Source organism: Suncus etruscus, chromosome 3 (assembly GCF_024139225.1).
Source record: "Suncus etruscus isolate mSunEtr1 chromosome 3, mSunEtr1.pri.cur, whole genome shotgun sequence".
In the NCBI taxonomy this organism is placed as follows: Eukaryota; Metazoa; Chordata; class Mammalia; order Eulipotyphla; family Soricidae; genus Suncus; species Suncus etruscus.
Window position 1 is genome coordinate 15,337,844 of NC_064850.1, and position 19,846 is coordinate 15,357,689.

At 38.4% G+C, this 19,846-nt stretch overlaps 1 protein-coding gene and 1 non-coding gene across 5 annotated transcripts in view; both read left to right on the forward strand.

The window, feature by feature from the left end:
• The first annotated feature begins 229 nt into the window (after positions 1 to 229).
• SIPA1L1 (signal induced proliferation associated 1 like 1) overlaps positions 230 to 19,846 on the forward strand; it is a 363,330-nt gene continuing 343,713 nt past the window's right edge. For all 4 annotated transcript variants that reach the window (XM_049770289.1, XM_049770292.1, XM_049770293.1 and 1 more), the window contains exon 1: positions 230 to 324. The gene's annotated coding sequence lies outside the window, so the exon portion shown is untranslated. The remainder of the gene's footprint in view (positions 325 to 19,846) is intronic.
• LOC126004913 (U1 spliceosomal RNA) lies at positions 1,288 to 1,451 on the forward strand. The gene has a single exon (XR_007494130.1). It is a non-coding gene; the product is annotated as a U1 spliceosomal RNA (small nuclear RNA).

Genomic DNA, 19,846 nt, shown 5'->3' on the forward strand with positions numbered 1-19,846 from the left:
AGCGCATGTGGTGTGTGTGTGTGTGTGTGTGTGTTTTGTGCGAGAGAGAGTGTGTGTGTGTATTTGCTTTCTTGTCCCCCCAAAGAAAGAGTATCAGTTATCATAAGAAATGTTACCTATGATATTTTTTTAGTTTCTTTTGTAATCCAGTAGTTTCTGATTTCAAGATCTGAAATTATTGGTTCACATATAGACATAGAATATTTAACTAAAAATTGTTTTATTTTCTAGGATATGCACAGAACATAAAATAAAACTGGATGGATTATGTAAGATGAATTGAAGGAGAGAGACTGGAGCTGGAATAGAAAATTAACTGCTTTAGTAAGTAAATAATGTTATTTAAGACTCTTTAGAATAAAACTTTAGGAATAATTTTGGGTATATTTGAAGGAATATTTGGTAGAATATCAATGGAGGAAAATATAATTTTGCATATAATAGACCTGCAGTTTAGTTTTACTTAAAGGTACCAATTGAATTTATGTCTACATGGAGGGGGTCTTTAAGGAGCAAAAGTTCAATTATCCCTTAAGTATTTATTGAATTCATTACATGTTGGGGGTGTTGGCTAATTCTAGAGAAAAGGTTCTTGCTGTCCTGATTTCCTGTGGCAAAGGAAATATTTCTATTATCCTCCTATCCATGGTAGTTTTTTTCCTAGTCAAAGTTCACCTGTTTTGCTTTTGCAAAAGCAGTTGTAGTTGATTATCATAAAAGCAATGATATGTTAGGTGTTCTTTGGATAGAAAAAGAAACTCTGGGTAATTCAGCCGTTTGGTTTCCAAGGAGATAGGACTCAACAGCATTTATTTTATCAGGTACTTTACAGAGTTACAAACTGAGAAAACTGACTTTAATAAATTTTGTTTAAGGTTTTCCTGAGCACATAGCTAAAGTTTTCTAATGTTTTTTTCTTTGTTTTCATATCTTTTCAAAAAAATTCTATAATCTTAGTTTTCGCAAATTCTAATTTTTTCATTAGGTGTCTGATCTTAAAGGCGTCATTGCTCATCTTGAATCTTCATGCAATTGTTCATTGTTCAATTTATTATAAACCTTCCATTTATTTTCTTTAAGAATGATTCTTTTTTCTTTTTTTGGTTTATGGGTCACACCCGGCAGCGCTCAGGGGTTACTCCTGGCTCTATGCTCAGAAATCACTCCTGGCAGGGGACCATATGGAATGCCAGGATTCAAACTACTGACCTTCTGCATGAAAGGCAAACGCCTTACCTCCATGCTCTCTCTCCGGCCCCAAGGATGACTCTTAAGAATCACTTATTGTTACTTACCTGGCAGGGGAGATACCATGATCACGAAGGTGGTTTCCCCAAGTTGAGGCTCACCCATTGCACTCCAGGTGTGCTGACCCCTGTGATTTCCCCAAATGTGGGAAACTCGACTGCATAGTTTGTGGTAGTGGGGGACTGCGTTTGAGCTCTCCCCTGAAAAGAAATAAAAAAAAAAGTCACTTATTGTTATGATTTGAACAGTTTGCAGGTTGTAGCAATGTTTTTGAAATCATTGAAATGTAGAGTTTTTATTTTTAACTCAAAATAATTTGGTGAGGAATCATAATGGTAAGCACGTTGGCTTTTCTTCCACTCTGATTTTAAACAGTCACTATTTTAACCCAACTTCTAGAGTATTTTCCTTGTAATCTTAGTAGTAGACAATTCTGAATTTAACCTTTCTGCTCTTACTTGTAATGCCCTTGAAAGTTAATTATGTTTCAGATGATGGAAGCCATTGTGGAGATTTAGAAATGCTTATCATCTCTTCTTCAGGGTAGTCAGTTCTGAATCTTGTCATTTGTGCACGTGGGTGTCTTGAGATAAGGTGACACTATGTCACTGACTGTAGAAGTGGCACACAGATAATTAAACTGGCAGATGTCCTTGCTGACAGACAAATAAAATTCAGACAACCTAGGATGCGATTTCATGATTTTTTTTTAAATGTTTTTTAAATTTAAATTTGTTGTTAGAAGTTCAAAATTGTGTTAATACTATACTGTGAGAGTTATGCAAAATAAATTGTAGGGATTTCCTTCCATGTGAATTGATTATCTTGTAAATCTGATATCATTTTTAGCCAAAGAACATTGGGCTGGGGCCGGAGAGATAGAACAGCAGTGTTTGCCTTGCAAGCAGCCGACCCAGGATCTAAGGTGGTTGGTTCGAATCCTGGTGTCCCATATGGTCCCCCGTGCCTGCCAGGAGCTCTTTCTGAGTGGATAGCCAGCAGTAACCCCTGAGCACCACCGGATGTGACCCAAAAACCAAAAACCAAAATATATATATATATATATTGGGCTATTTTTTATAGTTCTGACTCTGACTTTTTCTTTAGTTTTTAAAGATTTACTAAGCAGTAATATTTACCAAGCATCTTCTAGATCAGTGTTTCCCAAAGTGGTTGATTGCATACACTGCCTCCTTACTGGACCTCTCCCTCATTCAGGGCTGGGGTGGAAAGCACTGGAACAATTCAGGAAGGTGATAGTTGGATGCTGTTGGAAAGGCACTTGTCCATTTGTTTACTTTAAGAAGGTAGATTTCTTTTTTCTCTTTCTTTCTTTCTTTCTTTCTTTCTTTCTTTCTTTCTTTCTTTCTTTCTTTCTTTCTTTCTTTCTTTCTTTCTTTCTTTCTTTCTTTCTTTCTTTCTTTCTTTCTTTCTTTCTTTCTTTCTTTCTTTCTTTCTTTCTTTCTTTCTTTCTTTCTTTCTTTCTTTCTTTCTTTCTTTCTTTCTTTCTTTCTTTCTTTCTTTCTTTCTTTCTCTCTCTCTCTCTCTCTCTCTCTCTCTCTCTCTCTCTCCCTCCCTCCCTCCCTCCCTCCCTCCCTCCCTCCCTCCCTTCCTTCCTTCCTTCCTTCCTTCGTTCTCTCTCTCTCTCGCTCTCTCTCTCCCTCCCTCCCTCCCTCCTTCTCTCCCCTCCCTCCCTTCCTGTTTTTGGGTCACATCGGCAGCACTCAGGTCTTACTCCTGGCTCTATGCTCAAAAATTGCTCCTGGCAGGCTCGGGGGACCATATGGGATGCCAGGATTTAAACTAATGACCTTCTGCATGAAAGACAAATGCCTTACCTCATGCTATTTTCTCCAGCCCAAGAAGGTAGATTTCTAAGGGGATAATGGATGATTTTTTTCTGAAAAGAAAGTGAAATATCAAATAAGTTCTAGAACTTCTTTCTAGATGAAACTTCTTCCCTCCATCCCTCCTTCCTGACCTGTCCTCACTTTCTCCTTTTCTTCCATCTTCCCTTCCTCTTTTTCTTCTCTCTTCCCTCCCTCCTTCTTTCCCTCCCTCAATCTTCCCTCCTTTCCTGTGTTCTCCCTCCTTTCCTTTCATCCCCTCTCCCTCTTTTTCTTTCTTCCATCCTCCCTCCCTTCCTCTTTTTCTTGTCCTCCCTCTCTTCCCCCTTTTTTTTTGTCCTCCCTCAGTCATTTCCTCTCTTTTTCCCTCTCTACCTCCTTCCCTTGCTCAGAGATCATTTCTGTGGGTAACAAATGTGGGTTTTCCAGGTTCAAGGCAAGTGTTTTATCTACTTTGACACAACTGCTCTTAATCTGGATAAGCAACAGTGAACAATTTTTATTTATTTATTTATTTTTTTTGGGTCACACCCGGCAGTGCTCAGGAGTTACTCCTGGCTCCATGCTCAGAAATTGCTCCTGGCAGGCACGGGGGACCATATGGGACGCCGGGATTCGAACCGATGACCTTCTGCATGAAAGGCAAACGCCTTACCTCCATGCTATCTCTCCGGCCCCGAACAATTTTTATTTTGGCCACACCCAGTGATGCTCAGGGTTACTCCTGGCTATGCACTCAGAAATCGCTCCTGGCTCAGAAATGACTCAGAAATGGCTCCATATGGGACACTGGGGATTGAACCCAGGTTTGTCCTGGCTCTGCCACTTGCAAGGTAAATGCCCTGCCGCTGTGCTATCACGCTGGCCCAACAGTGAACAATTTTGAGTGAGATGGGAGTTAAAGGAAATTTGCATATGCATGTATAAATCTCTTTGGTTTCCTTTCTTACACAATGTTGAAAGTGTTTGTCCATTCAGAATACTTTTATGCTACTCTTGGAGATGCTCAGGGCTTATTCCTGACTCAACTTATGCTTAGGAATCACTCCTGGCAGTTCTCAAAGGATCAGATGTGGTGTCAAGGATGAAACTTTGAAACAGAGTTGTCCACAATTAAGACAAGTGCCTTACCCCTCTACCATCTCTCCAGCCCTACTGTGCTACATTTTTAAGGGATAAAACTGTTGTGTAGGAAATAGAATGGTCAGGGGAAAAATGGAAAAGGTATATTTTAGGGGATTCCAGTGAAATATGATAAGAGATGATTAGTGACCAGATTCTGGCTTTTTATCTGCTGGAGCTACCTGTAGAGTGAGATGATGCAGTGACAGAATGGAGTTAAGGATAATACCAAGGGTTTTAACCTAATAACGAAGGCGAGCGACATTTATTGAAATGAGGAAGACAGGAGGAGCAGGTTTGGGTGGGGAGTAATGAGCTTTTATTTGTACAGGTTGGGTATGAGATACCAGTTGACATGCAAATGAAGACATGCGAATCAAATTGGGACCTGGGTAGGTCTATTAATCTTTGTAAGAAACTTTGGTTTTCTCATCTGTGAAATGGCAGATATACTTTCCATTTTTAGAATTCTTCAGATCAAATGAGAGAAAAATAAAATGAAAACTCCTACTAAAGTAGTGGTGATGTTTTTATGGCAAGTAATATGGTGACCATCTTTATATTTTATGGTTTCTTTTGAACTAATTAACTAATAAGCCCAGAATGTAGCGTGGGAAGTTGACATTTGCTCTTCAGAATCTAGTTTTCTCTCTGAATAGAAGAGAGAAGCCTCTTTCATCTCTACTGATGACTGGACTACTTGTGGGAGAACTTGATATCTCCTTTCCCTCTGGATGACAGGTCAGAGGGTTTCATTTTGTGTAGAGCCAGAAAAGCAGTGTCTGGCTGCATGCATTGTGCAAGATGTGCCCCAGAAGAGGCTTCCGGCCAAAGTGATCTTATTTAGGTGGTGGTTTGGGGAGAAATATTATAGTAGGGGGAAATAATGACCATTTTCTTTCTCACACGTTTTTTTCCCTTTCCTTTTTTTTTTTTTTTTTAATTATTTTGGCCATGTCTGGTGGTGCTCAGGTTTTACTCCTGGTTCTCTACTGAGGGAACACTTCTGAAGGGGCTGGGGTGATCGAACCTGAGTCAGAGTCAGTCTGAGGCAAATAACCTGCCTGCTGTACTATGTTTGATTTCTTTCACAGTTTCTCATTTTTTAGGATTTTTGTGTCCTGGATCAGTTGATGAATAGGGTGTAGTAGGTATACTTACCAGGAATATTACCCTTTATATATATATATATATTTTTTTTTGTTTTGTTTTTGTTTTTGTTTTTGGAGCACACCCAGCAGCACTTGGGGTTACTCCTCCTCTTTGCTAAGAAATTGTTCCTGGCAGGCTCAGGGACCATTTAGATGTCAGAAATCGAAACTGGGTCCATCCTGGGTCAGCTGTGTGCAAGGCAAATGGCCTCCTGCTGTGCTATCTCTCTGACCTCAGAATATCTATTTTTATATTATTAGTTTCTTTTTAGGCAGGTGAAATATATTTAAGCTTCCTGAATTAAAATTTCAGATTCAAAAAAGTTGTAAGTATTAAGCTTATATTCTAACCAGTGGTACTTTGAATTTATTGAATGCCTTTTTTTTTTTGTTTGTTGTTTTTGGGTCACACCCAGCATCCCTCAGGGGTTCCTCCTGGCTCGATGCTCAAAAATTGATCCTGACAGGCTCAGGGGACCATATGGAATGCCGGAATTCGAACCACCGACCTTCTGCATGCAAGGCAAATGCCTTACCTCCATGCTATCTATCTGGCCCTATTGAATGCCTTTTTTTTTTTTTTTTTTTTTGGTTTTTGGGCCACACCCGGCGGTGCTCAGGGGCCACTCCTGGCTATCTGCTCAGAAATAGCTCCTGGCAGGCACGGGAGACCATATGGGACACCAGGATTCGAACCAACCACCTTATGTCCTGGATGGGCTGCTTGCAAGGCAAATACTGCTGTGCTATCTCTCCGGCCCCTTGAATGCCTTTTGATAGAAATAACAGTCAATACTTTTTTTTACTCAAAATGCAGTTATTTGCTGTCATCTATGCCTTTCCAACAGTTGGGTATTGCTTTAGAAACAGCTTTAGATAGTACTATAGTGGTGGTTCTTGGTTCTTTTCATTCACAAGAATGTCTGAGTAGAAGCACTGCTTTTTTGTTTGCTTCCCTTCTTAATTTTATCGTCAGTTCTAATGACTCCTTTGGGTAGCACAGTGCCTGTGTAGATTATGTGTTTTAGAAAGAGAAGGTAAAACTATACGTAAAGGGCCCAAGGGCCTTATATATGCAGTGAATATTTCTTTTGATAAACAACTAACAGGCTTGGGGAGCTTCACCAAATAGTCCAGGTGTTACGTGGAAAGGATCTGGTCTAGCTTTGATATTTAAGGAAGGAATTCGGGGAATAGGAATTGCTTTTTTGTTCATATTTGGAAGCAGATAACACTGGGGTAGTTCAGTATCTTTCAAGCAGGAGGATAACTCCACATTTTATTCTTGTTAGATCTTCATATGTAATAGTTTCACGTGCTTAAATATTATTACACACATAATCCCTTGTTTTTCATTGCATTGGCTTATATTCATTATTTCAGCATCTAAGAAATTGATGTTCTAAGAGAGACAACTAAGTGTCTAAAACAACCAACCATTCAGTGTATTACGATGACGGAGTTATTGGGAAAAACACAGTCTTTGTTCTTTTTGAGTTACATATTAGAAAATTTAGATTAATTGTAAGATAGTCATAAAGGTATTTATATATTCCATGCCTCTAGGAGAAATTCATCTTACATAGACTTTCTAAAATACCGCCTAGGATTTTCCAAATTGATGACTATTTGAACCAGAGTCTAATACTGATACTGGTTGGATTGTCTCTCTGTTTCTAAAGTCACAGTTCTCTCTCAGAACTCAAAGGGTAGTTTTTTTGGTTTGTTTGTTTGGTAACAGCTTAACTGAACTATAGTTTATTTACTGTGTAACATTTTCCAAGTTATAGTTTATACTACATTCACCAAATTGTATACTCATGTCCATGAATAATTTAGAATGTTTTCCTCAGTCCAACTGGAAACTCCAACCCCATTACAGTCACTCAGAATTTCTCCCCTAAATTCTGCTCTCCCTCCCTATGCCTGGCTCTATGCCCCTACTACTTGTTTGTGTTTCTAGTCTATTTTGGATGTTTTATATGAATGGAATTATGGTCTTTGTGTCGGTGACTTACTCTGTTTACTTCTGATCAAAGTACATTTAATATTTTAGTCATTTTATATTTGGTGGTAATGATACAGATTTTGTATTTAAAACCAAATTTTTCCTGTCTGATAATAGAAATTCTACCCTTCCAGGCCCAGAGAAAATAGTAAAACTGCAGGTTACATTCTGGATTTGTGGAGAGAAACTCTGAAGCTTGCAGCAACAAAAAACGCAAATATGTGTGTTGCACAATTATCTTTCCTGAGCATCACCTGCTTTCCTCCTGAATTTTTCAAATACCTCTTAAAAGTCATTGCAGATTCTTCCCTTTTATTGTTGGTCTGGTTCCTGAGCAATTCTTGTTTTATTCTCTTTTTGTTCGTTCGTTTGTTGGTTGGTTGGTTGGTTGGTTTTTGGGCTATACTCGGTGACGCTCGGGTTACTCCTGGCTATGCATTCAGAAATCGCTCCTGTCTTGGGGGACCATGTGAAATGCCAGGGGATTGAATCACGGTCCTTCCTAGGGTAGTGCAAGCAAGGTAGATGCCTTTTACGCCCTCCACCACCATTCTGGTCCTGCTTTATTTCCTTTTGAATTATTTTTGAATTATTTTGTATTATTTTTTCCCTGATCACTTTAAGAGTTTCTATAGCAGTCTCTGTTCTAATCCTGACTTTGACTAACTTACTCTTTAGGTGCTCTCATCTGATTTTTCTCTGTAATGTACAACTTGGGTACATTTGCCTTGCGCAAGTGCATCACAATTTGCCATGGCCAACTCAATCTTGCTGGCTTTCAATTCTTCCCTATTTATCTGATTTCTTTGGCCTCTTCTTTAGGACTGCCTCTTTACTTTCATATGTTGGGCCTCTTCTCTTTTTTCTTGCTAGCTATTTTGACTACTTTCAGTCTTTTTTTTTTAATCTCGCCCCCCTTTTTATTTAAAAAAAACATTTTAATGATTGTGGTTCTGTGATTTAAAGTAGTTGATTATGATTTTCCATGCACATACTTTCAACTCCACACTCATTGCCAGTGTGCCTGCCCTCTTTTCCATAGGACCTCATAGCCACTACTTTTCAACCTTTTCCCCCACACCCACAAATTCAGTTGTATGGATCAGTTCTCCCAATTATGTTGCCTTTGGCCCTTTGTTGATACCTTGCTGTGCCCCACATGTGAGAGAATTTATTCTCATTCTATTTTATTCCCTTTCCTTCTGATTGATTTCACTCAGCATATATCTAGAGTTCTATTCATGTTGAGGCAAATTACATTATTTTGTTCTTAGAACTATACATATACTAGATTCTTGATTTCTAGTCTGGTATTTGGATTGTATCTATATCTTGGCTAATTTATTAAGTGCTTCACTGTAGATTCTTTTTCTTTTTTTTTTAATGGTGCTTAGGGGTCCTTGTGGGCTACGTCTAGTGGGATGCGTGTGAGGGGTTGGTGGCTTGTGGCTCCAGGGCCTTATACATGCTAAGCAGGTGCGCTGCTATTTTTAATGTAGAAACTATGAGAAGGACTAAATTGCTCACTGGTAGGTTAATCTCTAATCCTTTTTCCTGCTTATCTCCGTCCTTATCCCTATCTAATCTTCTTTAACCCCTCAGAGGCAACACCTAACTTTGAAATGCAGTTTTATCATAGGTTATCTTTCTCTTCCTTGCAGATGCACCTTTACTTTTGCTGTCTTCCTGGCAACTATAACTCACCTTGATTCCTGCCTTTTCTGAAACACTATTGCACTGTGTTATGTACTAAAAGAATTTAGCATTTAAAATCAGTGCAAAACTTTGATCTAGGATGCTTAAGAAAACTCCAAGGACTTCATACTTTGTTACAGGGCTCAAAAGTCCAGAGATACTTTTGTCTTCTCAGCTCCACAGGGTAGGTAGCTCACTAGCAGTAGAATAAATATGGATATTTCTTCTTTTTATTTTTATTTTTAGTTTTTTTTTTTGGTCACACCTGTTTGATGCTCAGGTGTTACTCCTGGCTAAGCGCTCAGAAATTGCCCCTGGCTTGGGGGGCTCAGAAATTGCCCCTGGCTTGGGGGGACCATATGGGACGCTGGGGATCGAACCAAGGTCGCGATCTTTCCTTGGCTAGCGCTTGCAAGGCAGACACCTTACCTCTAGCGCCATCTCACCGGCCCCATAAATATGGATAGTTCAATAGTCACCATAAAGGACTTTTCCAAGCACCTATGGCAGGTACAGGCTGCATTTTTCCAGTGGGGTGGCATTGTCAAAGTCCATCAGGCAATCTTGGGGACTCAGTGAGATTACTGATTGTCTCCACCTTGGATATTTTTAGGTAGAGTAGATTGTGAAGCCAAATTTTGTGGGACAAATTTTGAGTTAGGTAACATATAAAAATTTTTGTTATGTTTTTGCTTTTTGGGCCATACCTAGCAGTGCTCAGGTCTTAATTCTGGCAAATTTGGGAGAGCAGATGGGTTCTGGGGGATAGAAGGTGGGTTAGCTACATGCAGGTAAGCACTTCCCGCTATGCCATGGCTTCAGTCCTTATGTACTATTTTAATTCCAAGATCCTCTGGATGTCTTAAAAGTTTACTGTTTTTATTGAGTACTTACATTGTGCTTCAGTATAAAGATGTGGGTTTTACCTTAGGACTAAGTGAGCGAAATGCAGACAGACAGGTGAAACCTTGTGATTTAATCCTCCAGAGATGTAGATTTTTGGAGGATAGGGTATGCTTCTTATTTTGTCCCATTGTTCCAGAGGAAAGGATGCCCTGACTTTCACTCTTGGGCATACCAATTAACTCCTGTTGACTGATTTTCTTAGTTGTGGCAATTTTGCTTTGACTTAAGGTTCAACCTTTGATTGTGTTGCTTTCTGATTATAAAATTAATACTGCTATAATTTACTGAGTACCCAGTGTGCAGGTGCTTCTTACCACATAATTTTAACTGTTATAATAAGCCCATAGACAGATATTAGGACTTTGAGTGACATCCAGGATATTAAGTTCCTATTATAGAATTTCTTATATTAGTTCATTTAGCAGCAGAACTGAGATGAGGAATTGTCTACTGCAGTCATTTGTTGGAACTAGTCTAGAGTAGTTCCAAGTTCTGTTTTGTTGTAAAATATATTCCATTGTTGGGAATGCCAAAAAACCTGTCTGTCTCCCTATAATAGGGTAGCTCTAGCTATTACTCTGTTAATTAAACTTGTAATTTGTTTTAAATACTATGCCACACTAATGATAAAAAGCTCTCTACTCATTTCTTCAATGAAAAGCTGGTTTTGCTGGTAATGTTTCTAAATACAGCACTTCCTTTATCACTGGTGTCTGTTATTTCACAGAATCAGGAGTTGTGTTTTGTATCATCATGTGACCTGTTTGAGTTGTTGTCTATAGCTCTTACAGGCTTTGACTAGTCATAGTGACCTTTCCAGTTCTCAATATTAAGTGATCATAACTGCCTTTTACTAAATACCACTGATGAGTTAGTTCTATGTGATGATGCCATGCTATCTCATTTTGTAATTTATTTTGGGGTCACACCCAGCAGTACTCAGGATTTACTCTTGATTCTGCACTCAGGGAATACTCTGGTGGGGACCACATGGAGTGCTGCAGATAGAACCTGGGTTGGCATGTGCAAGGTAAATGTACTCTCTCTCTGGCCCTCTTTTTGTTCCTTTGAAATAGGAATTATTACTGTTTAACAGATGACAGGACTGGAGCTAAGAAAAGTAAAGTATTTTGCCTTTTCTTATCACAGCATTTTTCCAGGGGACTCGGGCATGTTTTACATTGGAATCATTTTTCATTTATACCAGTTAGTTTAATTTTTCCCAACTGTGTTTTGTTGTTGTTGTTGTTTTTCAGAAAAATTAGATGGTAGTTGAGTGATTATAGAAGGTTAGGAAAAGGCAAGTATCGTAGACTTTTAGAAAGAATTATTGAATGATTAAGTTTTGTCCTCTTAATCATTAGTGTTAGGAGTAATTGAGGGTTGTCAGAATTTTCTCTCTGTCCAACTCAACTTTCTGAGCCATGGGAAACAATCTCGCACCTGTTAGGGAAGTTCAAGGCCTGGGGTTGTAAATGTTTCTAGTTTAAATAGCAAGTTGGAATGCAAATATTTATACTTGTGGTGACAGAAATACAAATTTTAGAGAATTTGTAATAATCACAGTTTTTTTTTCTCTAGTAAGAACATCTTATTACTTTGCTGTTTAGGCAAGTCAGAAAACTTGGGGTATGTATTTTTGGGGGTGAAATGCATGCTTTCTCATCTAGCCACATGGGTTCTGCTGTGAAGTTGTCACCCTGTCACTGACTTCCGCTTGTTGCCCTAAAATTAACATGTTGCCATCAAGTTAGCATCTGCTTTGTTCTGAAATGAATGTTTAAGAGTCTGGAAGAAGCTCATTAGAAGCTCATAGATTTTTAAAGTGAGTCTAAGAGAGCTGAAGTTAATGAAAAATGGAAAATGGGCTGTAGAGATACAGTACAGTCGGTAGGCCGCTTGCCTTGCATACTGTCGGTTCTATTCCCGATATCCTAGGTGTTCCGTTGAATATTGCCAGGAATAATTCCTGAGTGCAGAGTGAGGTGAAGACCCCTGAGTCTTATAAAGTATGGTCCAAAAATCAAAACCATTATTCCCCCCAAAACAAGAACAAAAACAGAAACAAAAATCGTGTAATATCAATTCTAGTGATTGTGTTCTCTAGGAAGTACATTCAATTGATCAGACAGAATTGAAGTTGCTTGTGAAGATTCACTAAGTTAACTTTAGAGCATATTGAAAAGAGAGAAAGGTTTACAGCCTTTTACTTTTTTCCTAGGGCTTTGCAAGTTTATTGAAATCAGTTAGCCCTTCTTTAAACATTAATGTTCAGGTCATGTCAAATATTTAAAATTTCTCGTTCATGTTAAATCAATTCTCAAGATTTCTTTGGTTTATTAGATAAGGATATTTTTTTGCTGGTAGAATAACATGGTTGGGGTTGCTTTATCTTAATCTCTTGCTGGCTTTAGTATTTAGACTTATTTAATCTTGAGAGTAAAGATTAATTTTTGAACTATATTGTTAAACTTTAATGGCAGACCTTTGAGGACCTTTTCAGTAGAATAGATACAGTTGTGTGTGTTCGGGCATCTCAGTCCCCATGCAGTCATTTCCATGCAAGATGCACAAGGACCTTATATCTTTTTTTTTAATCTGTTTTGCTTTACTAATGCAGCAATAAATCACCATCAGTGATTCCCCTTATTTTTAGGTTTAAAATTTTGCTCATTTAATGCCTCTGCTTGTTTGAAAGCTCTTTTTAAGTAATGTTTTTTACACAACGATAATAATCTAGTTTTATTAAGGACATGTCACATTACATCTTGGTTCACCTACCATCAGACAACTGAATCCCATTTTTAATATAGCCCAAGTATTATTCCTTATTCACTTAACAACTACCCAGAATGCTGTTTTGTGCCAGACACCTGCTGTGGGTGTTGTGCTGTGTTGAGTGTTGTGCTAATAATTTTGTAGTTCTGATTTCAATGAGCTTTTAGCTTATTGGGGAACTTGGAAAGGATGAAGGAAAATGTCAGGCAAGAGATGAAGGAAAGATTTAATGTGGTGTTAACTATCATTGTGGTTAAAGTCTCCTTTTCTTTCTGTGTTCCTTCTTCCTTCTTTTATTACATAAAGCTTTGTGGAAAAATGGAAAAATATAGGAAAGTAAGAAGAAAAGAGCTATTATTCTACCACCCAATGATACTCACCATTTTTATGTTTCCCTTTTTTGGAGGTGAGGGAGTGATGTGGACACACCTGATATTTCTTAGAGGCTATCTTTGGGCTTTGTGCTTGAGTGACCCATAGGGATACTTGAGGAACAATATGTTATGGGGGGATTCAAACTGGGGTTGGAAGGGCAAGGTTGGAGGCAAGTACCTTACACCCTGTACTAACTGGTTCCCGTTTCTTTTCTTTTAAAATGATTATGCAAAACAAAAACCTATCTAGAAAAGGAGGACTTGAAGTTGATGTTTAATGAGGTACAAGAAAAGAGGCTCAAGGAAAATTGAAGCATTTTCATTAGGATGGTAATATCTGATATTCTCAGGAAGAAAATATCAGGGAACAAAATCTGGAGTGTTAACCTAAGATTTCTCTGTGAATAGTTTGGTTTAGTGTGTTGTTGTCTAAAGCTTTTTTTTTAATGGTAGTTGGCCTTTCAAGTGCTTTTCTCAAACATGAATTTCATTTTATTCTTACCGTCTTTAAATATTTTTTCTATTTATTTAAAAATTTTGTGATTCAAAACATTATTGATAGTTGAGTTCAAGCATATCGTATTTCAGTACCAGTCCCACCATCAGTGTTAACTTCTCTTCACCAATTTCCCCATATGCTATCCTCCTGGACCCTCACCTGCCATCTTGATAGGCATGTTGAAAACTTCTGTGGTTGCAGCTTGGATCTCATGTTTTCAGTGTTGTTCAGTCTATGCTTTGGATATATATCATACCATTATCCACATCACCAGTATAACAAAAGCCCTGACCCTTGTTCTCTTACTTCCCTTTCTCATCTTCTTCCTTACTTTCTTGATTTTCTTCCTTTACCTCCCAAGAGAATAGGCTGTGAGGAATGATTTTCATATTATAGTGTGTCTACCATCAGTTTATGGTTTAAGGCCTGGAGAGTATAAAAAGAAAAGGAGAAAAATAGATCTTTGAAGTACTAGTACTTTATTTATTTTTTTTGTGTGTGGGCACATCTGTTTATGCTCAGGGGTTATTCCTGGCTCTATGCGCTCAGAAATCACTCCTGGCTTGTGGGGACCATATGGGACGCTGGTGTATCAAACCACAGTCCATCCTAGGCTAGCACTTACAAGGCAGACACCTCAACTCCAGCGCCACCACTCCGGCCCCGGAAATACTAGTACTTTATCTAGTACTTTATTTTTTGATATATTGTTTCTGTATTTATTTTGGCCATACCCAGCTTTCTTGGGGTACCCAAGATTGATTTGATTGGGGATCAAACCTGGTCCTTTTGCATTCAAAGTATGAATTCAGCCTGTTGAACTATCTTTCTGGTCTTTGGATATATTGTTTATTTAACTTTTATAGTGAACATTTCAGGAAGATGTTTCCCATATTTTAATAAAGTAGATTTAGAAAATGGGTTCCGAAGACTTAACTGTTTGTGTGGTGTTCCTTATGAACACCGTGTTCATAGGAACGGGCAGCGGCACATCCAGTAGAGGTTCTTCAATTGCAACCACAGACAACTTGCCAAACTGTTCTCTTGTTTCAAAAAGAGAACAGTGATGTTTCTTACCTCACAGGTTATTGTCAAGACCAAAGGAGACAGTGTATATATAACATCTTACCCTCAATTGGGATGTTGTAAATCAGAGTTTTGTTGTATGGCAGCAAGCACAGTCCTGGCTTGTGTAGTAATAAAGGACTGGTAGATGTCACTTTTCCACCCTTCCTTCTTACATGTCTCTGACTTTATTTTTTTCCAGTTTCTTTAATCTTGGAGTTTAAAAGACCATGAAGATATATTTTTACTTGGGTTATAATTGTGGTTTCTTAGATTCGTAATTTCATCTTACTGCACAGGAAAACCCCATCCCATTAGTAGTTATGTTGAAGCATCATCCTGAACATTTTCCTCCAGGTGCCAGATCTTTCCCATCTGGGAAAGCAAAGACCTTAAAAGAGGGAGGAGAAGAAAGTGAGCAGAGGGAGATCACCTAAGTATTTTTCTGGCAGCCTCAGCGATGTATAGGTGGGATTTGTAACAGTGAGCAGAAATTAAAGGGTGGGTCTTGTGGAAGATACCTGGTTGCACTTTAATGCTTTGCATTTTGATTACTCAATGTTTGTTGTTTGTTGAAGTTCAGAGTTGGAGTTCCTATACTAGTCTTGTGATTTACAAGAGCATTTATACTCATAGAGCAAGCAGAGTTGCTGAGTAACAGAAAATTATGATTCACTTTTTGAGTGAATGATGCTTGGGGAGTCCTGTCAAATACTTGAAAAAAACAATTCTATTCTCTATATTTCTCTCTTTAGAAGACCAGGATGGTGTTTTTTTTTTTTGCAACATTGTATTCTCAGAGCCTTATTTAAAATCAGTTTTTGAATAAATATGTATAAATCAAAGCTGGCATCAGAAAATGTAGTTTATAAATGTGCATTTAAACTATCTGTGCATTTGTGGAAATCACAGGTTTTTAAATATAGATATCTGATAATTCCCTAGCTTATTGAAAATTCTGTTTTTAGAAGATAGAAGAATATAGTAATTTGGATAAACTGATTCATGCTAAGAACGTGGGAATAAAGTAACTCTTTTGTTCTAGCATTTCTTCATGATGCAAGAGAGTCTTTAGGTCTAGACTTTTTCAGAAAGATATTTTACAGTGCTCAGAGAAAAGAAATACTTCCATGGTCAGCAAAATTATAAAAAGGAGAATTACCTTACCTGGCGGTGCTCAGGTAAGGTTCAATGTTCAGAAATCACTCCTGACAGATTCGGGAGACCATATGGGATAGCTGGGGATTAGCTATGTACAAGGCAGATATACTATTTGCTGTGTTCTCGTTTGGCCCTCTCAAAAAGGAGTATGGTTTGATCCAGATGGGTAAGAAAGTTCAAGAGACAAAAGTTGGTGATTGTGTGATTCCAAATAAAACTGAAAAGCAGAAATAGGGCCTGCTTCTGAAAAAGGCAGCATGGCTACTTAAGACCATTGCAAAAGAAGCCAGATTAAAAAAAAACAACAGAAAACAACTCAGATTTATTATTTACTTAATATTACTTCACATATTGTATCATTGGCCTATATAAGCAGTATAGTGGTTTTTTAGTATGTTCATAGCTATGTGCAACCATTGCCACAGGCAAGTTTAGAACATTTTTCATCACTTAAAAAGAAACCCATCACCCTTATCTGTCTTCCTTTCTTCATTTTCTTTAATCCAAAAGAACTGACCTGTTTTCTGCTCCATAGATTTGCCTAGACAGTTCACATAAATTAAGTCATCTGTGTGATTTTTTTTGGTTTTGTTTTGTTTTTGGACCACAACTGGCGGTGCTCAGGGGTTATTTCTGGCTTTGTATTTAGAAATTACATTTGACGGCTCAGGGGACTATATGGGATGCCAGGGATTGAAACTGGGTTGGCCACTTACAAGGCAAATGCTCTACCCACTGTGCTATTGCTCTGGCCCCATGTGTGATATTTGGTGACTGAATTTTTTTCTCTTGTATGCTTTTTTTTTCCGTTTCTTTTTGTTTTGTTTTTTTTTGGGCCACAACTGGTGACACTCAGTTGTTACCCTTGGCTATGCGCTCAGAAATCGCTCCTGGCTTAGGGGACTATATGGGACGCCGGGGGATCAAACTTCCAGGGTTGGGGGAGTAGGGATGGTGGTGGTGGTGCTGGACACACCTGGCTTTGCTCAGTGCCTTACTTCTGGCTCTGCTCTCAGGGATCATACCTGGCTGGCACAAGGGATCATTTTGGGGTGCCTGGGATTGGTCTTGGATCGACTGCATGCAAGGCAAGTGCTCTACCTGCTGTACTATTGCTTCAGCCCCTCCAAATCATAAATACTTAATCAGTTATTTATTTTTTAATTTTGGATTTTGGGCCACACTTGGCGGTGCTCAGGGGTTATTCCCTGGCTCTGCACTTAGATACCACTCCTGGTAGCCTTGGGGATCATATGAGATACTGGGAATCCAACCCTGGTCAGCTGTGTGCAAGGGCAAACTTCCTTTCCACAGTGCTATTGCTCTGGCCCTATTCTTTAATTCTGGACCTCTGAAGTGGTGCTGAGGAGGTTGGGGGCCTCTCCCAATGATTCTAGCCAATGAAAGGACCTGAGGATCTGGTATTGCTTGGGCTCTTTAGTGCTAAGGATTACCTAGCCACACTGACAGTGCTCAAGGGCCTCTAGGGCAGCACCCAACAATGCTCCAGGTCAAGTAGTACTGGACTTCAAACCAGGGTAGGTCACATGTAAGGCAATTGCCTTAACTCTTGTAGTGTCTCTTCAGACCCAAATATACAGTTCACCTTCCCACCTCCACACACAGACTAGCCAGCAGTGTTCAGGGCCCACTCCTGCTTTGTTCTCAAGGATCATTCTTGGCACTGCTCTGGATACCATATATGGTACACGGTATATAGAATCTGGGTTGGCCACATGCAAGGCAGAGATGCTCTACCACTATACTATCTATCCAGCCACTATATTTCACTCTTGATGGGCACTTGAATTTTACGTTTCTCAAAATTGTTAAAAATTTCCAGGCTTCCTAGGATACTGAATAACTCAGCAGTTATTTTTGAGGGCCTCTTTAAAGTAACATTAATAAATGAGAAAGCAAGAGAAGTTCCTGAAATCTGAAGGTGAATCAGTGTTTTTTGTTTTCTAAAGAAAAGAACCTTGGATTAAATTTCATGTGAATTTCTGGCAGAGTTAGTTTCAGTGTAGATTTGAGCATGATTCGATAACATTGAGCCAGGATGGTTTCTATCATTCCAAAAACCATTTATCGGGCTTCTTGTTCCTATCCATATGTTCCTGGAGTTCTGGGTGTTGGTTACAAAGGTGAATGTCAAGTTCTAATTTAGGGCTTCAGTTTGTAGCATTCTTAGTGCATTTCCCTGTGCTTAGTTTTTGAATGGTTCAAATGTGGGAGGAACGGATCTTTAAGCAGATTATTATTGGATGCTTGCAGAATACCTACATGGCTGGTTATGAAGTGTCTTTGTGGAAAGAAAAGTGGAAGTCTTCGAATTGTTGTTGCACTACTAGTTTTGAACAGATAAAAAGGAAATGGCTATGGTGGGGAGATCAGAAGCTCAAACCTGCTAGCAAGTGTTTTTTTGCTATGCATGATAACATACTATGAAAAAACTATAGACAGGGGCCGTGTTGCTACCAGTGGGCCTTATAATTGAATGACTTTTTATGTTCATCATACTGAGGAGTTGAGACTTAATAATTATTGATAGTTGGAGGGTACTTTGTAGAGGTCTAAAGAATCTAGGGAGCAGAATTACAAGGTGAGCATTTTGAAAGTTTACTATTGCCAAAAATAAAAAATGATGCTAATTTGAAGTTAGGAAAACAGTAAACTTTTCTGTTTGTTTTGGGGAGGTGAGGTGGGCAGGTGGCTTTTGGGCCACACCTGGCTGTGTACTGGGAGCTGTAAGTGGTATGGGATATTGAACCTGGGACATCTGTGTGCCAGGTAGGCAAAAAGTAAAAACTACATGAGTGAAGGTAGGAATTATAGGGGCCAGCAGGCAAAAAAAAAAAAAAAAAAAAAAAAAAAAGGGTGGGGCGCCCGGAGATATAGCATGAAGGTAGTAGCATGGAGATAGCATGGAGCATGCTTGCATGCAGAAGGATGGTGGTTCGAATCTTGACATCCCATATGGTCCCCTCAGAGCCTGCCAGAAGTGATTTCTGAGCATAGAGCCAGGAGTTAACCCTGAGCACTGCTGGCGTGACCCAAAAATCCCCCCCAAAACAAAACAAAACAACAACAACAAAGTTAATAGATCCTAGGAGAATTAGAAAAGACAGAATCTTTCTGTGTATATTCTGCTTTTTAATTTAATTTAATTTTATTCTTAACTCAAACTTTTATTTTTGTTTTTGTTTATTGAAGCTAATTGCAGCAATGCTCAGGGGGCATATGATACTAGAGATCTAACTCAGGACCTTCTACATGCATAGCTCTGCTCTTGAGCTGCCCCTGACCCCTCATTTTGCTATTTAAAATAGATTGTAAGGTTAGTTAACTGGGTGATTGGATGAAGAACTGCTGTCCAATTGAACCAGGTTTAATTTATGAATTTAAGAATTAGCTGGATTGTTGGGTAAAGAACTGCTGTCTGTTTTCTTTTCTTCTTATTTTTTTAATAATTACTTTATTTAAGCACTGTGATTACAAAATTGTTCATAATTGAGTTTCTGTCATAGAAACTCTCCTTTTTGACATTAAGAACTGCTGTCTTGATTTTTGCCTTGTTTAGTTCATGAATGATAGAAAATGTGAACTGGCAATTATTGAACAAGTACACTGAAAAATTAGCTATAAAGGCTGTCAGAGGAAAGCAGTTTTGCTATTGGAATCTTTATTTGATGTGTGTTGATTACAACTTTTATCTTTGATTGAAACGTGTAATATCTTGCTTTTATTTTATTTTATTTTATTTTATTTTATTTTATTTTATTTTATTTTATTTTATTTTATTGTTGACAAATATACCTCTGAACTAAAATTAGAAAGTAATGTAGCTGTAAGTAGACAGAATTCAGTCTTTGAAATATGTGCATTGCAAGAAGTAAAATTAGTCCTGGAATGGAGGAATGGGAAAAATGTTAAAGTTCATGTATGTAAGTGCATAAACATGTGCAGTATATCTGTTGCATTATAATATTTTG